Raw genomic sequence first — 6,201 nt, 5'->3', positions numbered from 1 at the left:
AATTAGATGTAAATAATATTTTACCCCTTTATTCTGTTACACTGGCTAGCATGCTGAGAGTAATGTTTCGTCACAGTCATGATTGTCTTGATTCTGACTTGTATTGAAATTTCTAGTTATTTCATCGTAATATACTGATCTGAAACATGTTGTCTGCCCTTGAATCATGGAAGTATATTTATCCTGCTATACCTATAATAATGAGTTTTCATTTTATATTTGATATTTCATGCTTTAATTCAGGTACCTTTTATCTTCTTTAACAATACCCCAGGGCACTGTGCATCTTGGATTTTCTTTCTGGAGCAAATACTTTCAGGCCAAAAGAGGTAGAATTGAAATCCAAGAATGGCCAATGAAATCTGTGAGAATTGTCTTTCTGGTATGGCCAAGATAAATAAGAGTGAGTCAACTCCTTAATTCAAGAAGCCACGATCACCCAGAATAGATGTTCTGGGGATAATGGTTTAAGGTACTTCTACACATATTCCATGGCCAAAGGCAATAATTCAGAAGTGACTGAATTCATCCTCTTGGGACTCACAGGCAGCATGGAACTTCAGGCCCTTCTTTTTGGAGTCTTTCTGGTGATCTGTTTAATTAGTGTCATGGATAATTGGGTTAATTATGCTCATTCAAATCAGTCCTCAGCTTCACACACCCATGTATTTTTTTCCTCAGTCATCTAGCTTTTGTTAATTTTTGTTACACCTCCTCTGTCACCCCGAACACAATAGTGAACTTCCTCCAGAAAATTAACAGACTATCCATACCGACCCATGCCACATAGTTGTTTTGCTTTATCGCACTTGTGGTATGTGAAGTGTATATGCTCTCAATCATGGCCTATGATAGGTATGTGGCCATCACCAACCCTTTACTCTATGTCCTTGTCATGAATAGAAGCATTTGTATTCAAATGGTGGTTGGCACATATTTCTATAGATTTTCTTTGGAACTCTTACAGGCAATTCTTACCTTCCACTTGTCTTTCTGTGATTCAAATATAATAAATCACTTCTATTGTGATGATGTTCCTTTGGTTGCCCTGGCCTGTCATAAAACCCATTACAAAGATGTCAAAGAACTGATACTGTTCACGCTTGCTGGTTCCAATACTCTTTTCTCTCTTTTCATTGTCCTCATCTCCTACATATTCATTGTAGTTGCCATTCTGAGGATTATTTCTGCTGAAGGCAGACAAAAGGCCTTTTCTACTTGTGCATCGCATCTGACTTCCATCACTGTATTTTACGGGATAATCATCTTCATGTGTATGCAGCCCAAAACAGGCCATTCTCTGGATACTGACAAAATAGCTTCTGTTTTCTATATTGTGGTAATTCCCATGCTAAATCCTTTAATTTACAGCCTGAGGAACCAGGAAGTGAAAAACACTTTGAGGAGAATAATGGAAAAGATGTGTTCTTTCTATACAATAAATTACCTATGGTCTAACTGAAAGCCCTCTAGGTAGACAAGCAACATTTACAAAAAAATCAAGTTTTCGTCATTAACACACTAGTAATAATTTTTTGAACTTTATAATATTATAAAAGTTAGCATTGACACAGAAGTTGCCTTAATTTTCTGATTTTGTATTTTATGATTGTGAAACCATCATTCCTGATGATACTGAAAGATATGAGTATGAAATAAATAAAGTTGCAAATAGTAGGCAAATTTTTGTTTTGTAAACCATTCAGAATCATTTTTACAGGTATTTTGATCAGCATGCTTCACTTCATAAACCTTACATCAGTAAAAACACATTCATCTTAAATTGCTAAAGAAGCTTTAAGTCATTAATGTTGCCTACAGGATGTCGACAGATACCACTCTCCCAAACCCTGGTCAGCTGAACCTGAAAAGAATTGTTGGTTTTAGCAGGGACAGTGGCATTCACATTGGTGGAAAGTTAAAAATAATTTTAAAAAACAACCCAAATGTTAACAAATGAGACAGACATGCCTTTGAAATCAGAGTAAGTTCTGTAGATTATAAAATAATAGAAATCAATATTAGCTTGATTTCTTGATAACAGCAGAGTGGTCATTTAAGGGAATACCCTTGTTTTAAGCAAATATTTATATAAACTGGGTAATGAGATAACATGTCTTCAACTTATTCTTGAACAGTTCAGGAAAAACATAATGTGATAAAATGTTAGTATCTGGGGAATTGGGGTGACAGTTACACAGGAATTCTTTGTCAAATGTTGGTGTCTGTTCTGTAAGTCTGAAATTATATCAAAATAAAAAGTTAAAATAAGAAATAGGTGCTTCAGTATTTACTGTTTAATTTTAGTTTAATGGTTTAGTTGATAAATATTTTTGCAAGATAGTTCTTGTTTTGGTGCCTCAATTCCAAATTCTTAGCAATTTTCAAATAGTAGATTTATTTCAAGTAGTACTTAGCAGTCATATATCTTTCTTTAAGAACACAAATAAATAAAATACCCATTTGTCTCTATCAAATCTTTGTTTAACAAAATTAGCCCTTTCTTTAGGAGAGCTTATTACTGAGTGTATAGTTTCACCTGCTACAAACTAAAACAATATACCACACATTTTTAGAAAATGCAAAATCACAATTGTCTAATAATTCCTAAAATGACTTGGACTTTTTTTTAAATAATTTTATAATCAGTCTAAAAGTTACAGGCAATGGAGGGACAGAGCAAGGTGGTAAAGTGATGAGGTGTGGAATTTATTCTCTCCTCTAGAGCAGCTGGTAATTACCCAGGAACTGTATGAAAGAGTGTTTTCAGGCTCTCTAGTGACCAGTCACACATCATATACAAATTTGGAACCAGAAGAAAAGCTGAGTTCCCAGCACACTTTGTAAGTTCCCCCCGACCAGGGGCCTGGTGCCCCTCCCCATCCAGACTCCACAGACTGTCTTGCAGCTGGCTCCCTGAAAGGAAAAAACAAAACAAAACAAAACAAAATAATCTGCTGAAGACAAGAAGGGGTATTCAATCCAGCCTTGACTGCAGAATTGATTAAAAAGTTAATTAACTAATTTTTGGAGCTCAGGGTGCTAAAGAGGGGCTGGGATCTGAGAAGAGGGGGTACATAAAAGCTGGCACCTATTCCCTGGTTCCAAAAAAGCTTTTTTTCTTTTTCTCTCCTATATTTTGTTCCTTCTCCTTTCTCACTGACTCCTTATCTTTTTGCACATCAACAGCTCCCAGCAGGGACTGAATTGAAGCTGTTGGAGAGTAATTATCAGACAGTAGCCCAAAGTGCATTTTTAAATGCTCTATTCTGACACTGAGGAAACTTCCAGGCTGGAGAAACACATTTAAAAGGGATTATTCTTTTCTTTTCTTTTCTTTTTTTTAATTTAAAAGTAATATATGTATTGTGGTGTGAGCTACAGTTGTTCTGCCTGTGGCTGGTTATTTAAGTTCCCTATACTTTTTTTATTTCCTTGGTTTATTAAATATCCTTATACCTAGGTAGCTCATACCTTACTTGTCATGATGTTGTAACTATAAAGATTATGTTCAACCTCTCCCTATCTTGCTTCATTTTCCATATGTAACAATGCCCTCCTGTTTCTTCCATGTGAGATGATTTTGCTTGAAAACTGATAAATGTTTTATCCTGATAAGGAAGAATGTTCCTGCTACTTGATACACCTATGACTTCATTCTCTCACAGCTTATCTTTCCTGAGGCTTTAGGCTCTTCATCTGTTTAGTAACCAGATCCCTGTCAAATGTAAAGGAATTATGATTATACAGTGATGGAAAATGTTATCTGCTATTAGCAGAATTTTCTTAGTTGCTACTTTTGTACAGTGGAATGAAAACATTAAATTTATACATAACAAGAACTAGAAGCATGCTTGATGCATAAATGTTAGCTTTTATTATCAGCACTTCTATAATTCTATAACATAAGCAACCTTTTCTCAGCAACATTTGGATTAAACTTATTTCCTTTATTCTCTGTTTTTTATTCTAGATTCAGGACAGGTAGACTTCAATTTGAATACTTAAATGGTACAAAAGTTTTCATCTTCATGATTTATTTAAATGGAGAACTATTTCTCCAGGTTGCAGAGAATAATAAAAGGACTTTGATTTGTTTTTCATTCTTGCAAATGGATTCTTGACTCAGTATATATTCTGAAGGCAGGCATAGTGGTGCTACTCATTTGCCAACTGTGTGATTTGGGATAAGTTTTTTAATTTCTCAGAGCATCAGCTTTTTTCATCTGTGCAGTTGGAGGTAATATTAACTATGTCTCAAGATTGGACGTACCTGTACAGTGCCTGATATATAGTAAACTCAACAAATATTCCTCCAACAAACATTTTAGTTTTTGATAGAAATACAAGACTTGACAACACAGTCCCTGCTCTTACAATGTAGAAGTGGAGATAAGGAGCAAATAACATGGTAATGCTGAAGAATCAAAGGTGGACATGTAACCAAGATTAGGGTGTCATAAGCTTCCCAGAGGCCTTAGCTGAGTCTTGTAGGAGTTAGCAGGCAAAGAAGGACAATAGTATTCCAGGAAGAAACAGATCATATCTTCTGTGAACTTTGATAAATTCCCTTCATTTGACTTTATTTCCTCTTTTAAATATTTTTGTCTCTGTATCCATCCATAAATAAACTGTCTACATAAACCTCAAAAGAAAAAAAAAAGGTAACATATGTGGTTATTTTCTATCAGACAGCCCAGGTTGAAGGTCTAGGCTGGTCATGGGGGGAGATGGAGTACCAAGAACTTCTTTGAATTTCAGATTCACTTCTGAAGAAGGTCTCCACCACAGTCTTTAATTGACAACTCATGCTGACCAAGGAATTAAGCTGAAATTGACACAAAAAGGAGAGGGGAATAATGCCACAAGGAGGAGAGGGGAATAATGCCCCTATAAGAAAACTGCAGTTTCTAGGATGGGGAGAGTGAAGGGAGGTCCAGCTAAATTGGCAGCCTCCTTCTGGGAACTCAGACCCCAGGGGCTGGAATTCAATTCCAGCTTCAGTCAGCCATGCCCCTGACAGGCTCAGAGTCTGCAGAAAATTAAAGGCACTTCACTTCCTTACACTGATGGGGGAAATGTGGGCTGGCAAGTGTCACCTGCTGGACAGGATAAGAAAAACACCAAGTCTAGGGGCCTCAGAGGAGGTTTTCAATCTCAGGAAAACTCCATATTCTCCTCATGAGACCTGGGAAACTGTAGACTGGGAAAACCTGACTGGGGTTGACATTCTCACACAAAAAAAGGCTACATAAAGTCAGGGCAAGAAGCAGAAAAACAAGAGGTGAAAAACTCCAACCAACCAAAAAAAAAAAAAAAAAACTAAGTTAGAGGCCTAGAATAAGCTGAACTAAACACCAAAGGTTAGAGAACAAAGCCAACCTACAAGAAAACCCTAGGTAAAAGAGTGAAAACAAGCCCCAGAATAAGCTAATCAAGAAAGTCAGATGCCTAGAGAGCTCAAGATAATAAGCCATACTAGGAAACATGCAAATATGGAGCAGCCAAAGGAACAAACTAATAGTTCAACCAAGATACAGGAGGTGAGGAAACTAATGCTAAATCAGTTCAATGAACTGAAGGAAGAAGTAATTAAAGATGTTCAAACAAATCTCCTAAATCAATTAAAAAATCAAGGCAATGAACCAAGGGAAGATATAGCAAAAGACACGAAGGATATAAGGGAAACACTGGATGGCCATCAAGAAGAATTTGTAATTTCAAAAAACAAATGGCAGAACTTATGAGAATGAAGAACATAATGGCGGAGATGAAAAACACAGTGGAGGGATACAGCAGTAGATTTGGACAGGCAGAAAAAGGAGTAGTGAATTGGAAGACCAAACATTTGAATTCATACACACAAAAGAACAGATGGTGAAACAAATGGAAAAATATGAGCAGGGACTTAGGGAGCTGAGTGACAATATGAAGTGCACAAATATACGTGTTTTGGGTGTCCCAGAGGGAGAAGAGAGGGGAAAAGGGGCAGAAAGAATAATAGAAGAAATAATCACTGAAAATTTCCCAACTCTTATGAAATACAGAAAATTACAGGTTCAAGAAATGCAGTGCACCCCAAACAGAACAGACCCCAACAGACCTACTACAAGACACTAACTGATCAGATTGTCCAATGTCAAAGACAGAGAATTCTGAAAGTATCAAGACAAAAGCAATTCATCACATACAAGGGAAGCT

The 6,201-nt window shown here is 36.4% G+C and overlaps 1 pseudogene; it reads left to right on the top strand.

Annotated features, from left to right (window-relative positions):
• The first annotated feature begins 482 nt into the window (after window positions 1–482).
• LOC119517300 lies at window positions 483–1,462 on the top strand (annotated as a pseudogene).
• The last annotated feature ends 4,739 nt before the right edge of the window (window positions 1,463–6,201 follow it).

This window comes from Choloepus didactylus, chromosome 21, assembly GCF_015220235.1.
Source record: "Choloepus didactylus isolate mChoDid1 chromosome 21, mChoDid1.pri, whole genome shotgun sequence".
NCBI classification, from domain to species: Eukaryota; Metazoa; Chordata; class Mammalia; order Pilosa; family Megalonychidae; genus Choloepus; species Choloepus didactylus.
Note: the sequence above shows the minus strand (reverse complement) of the source record. Positions and strands in the feature narration are given on the sequence as shown.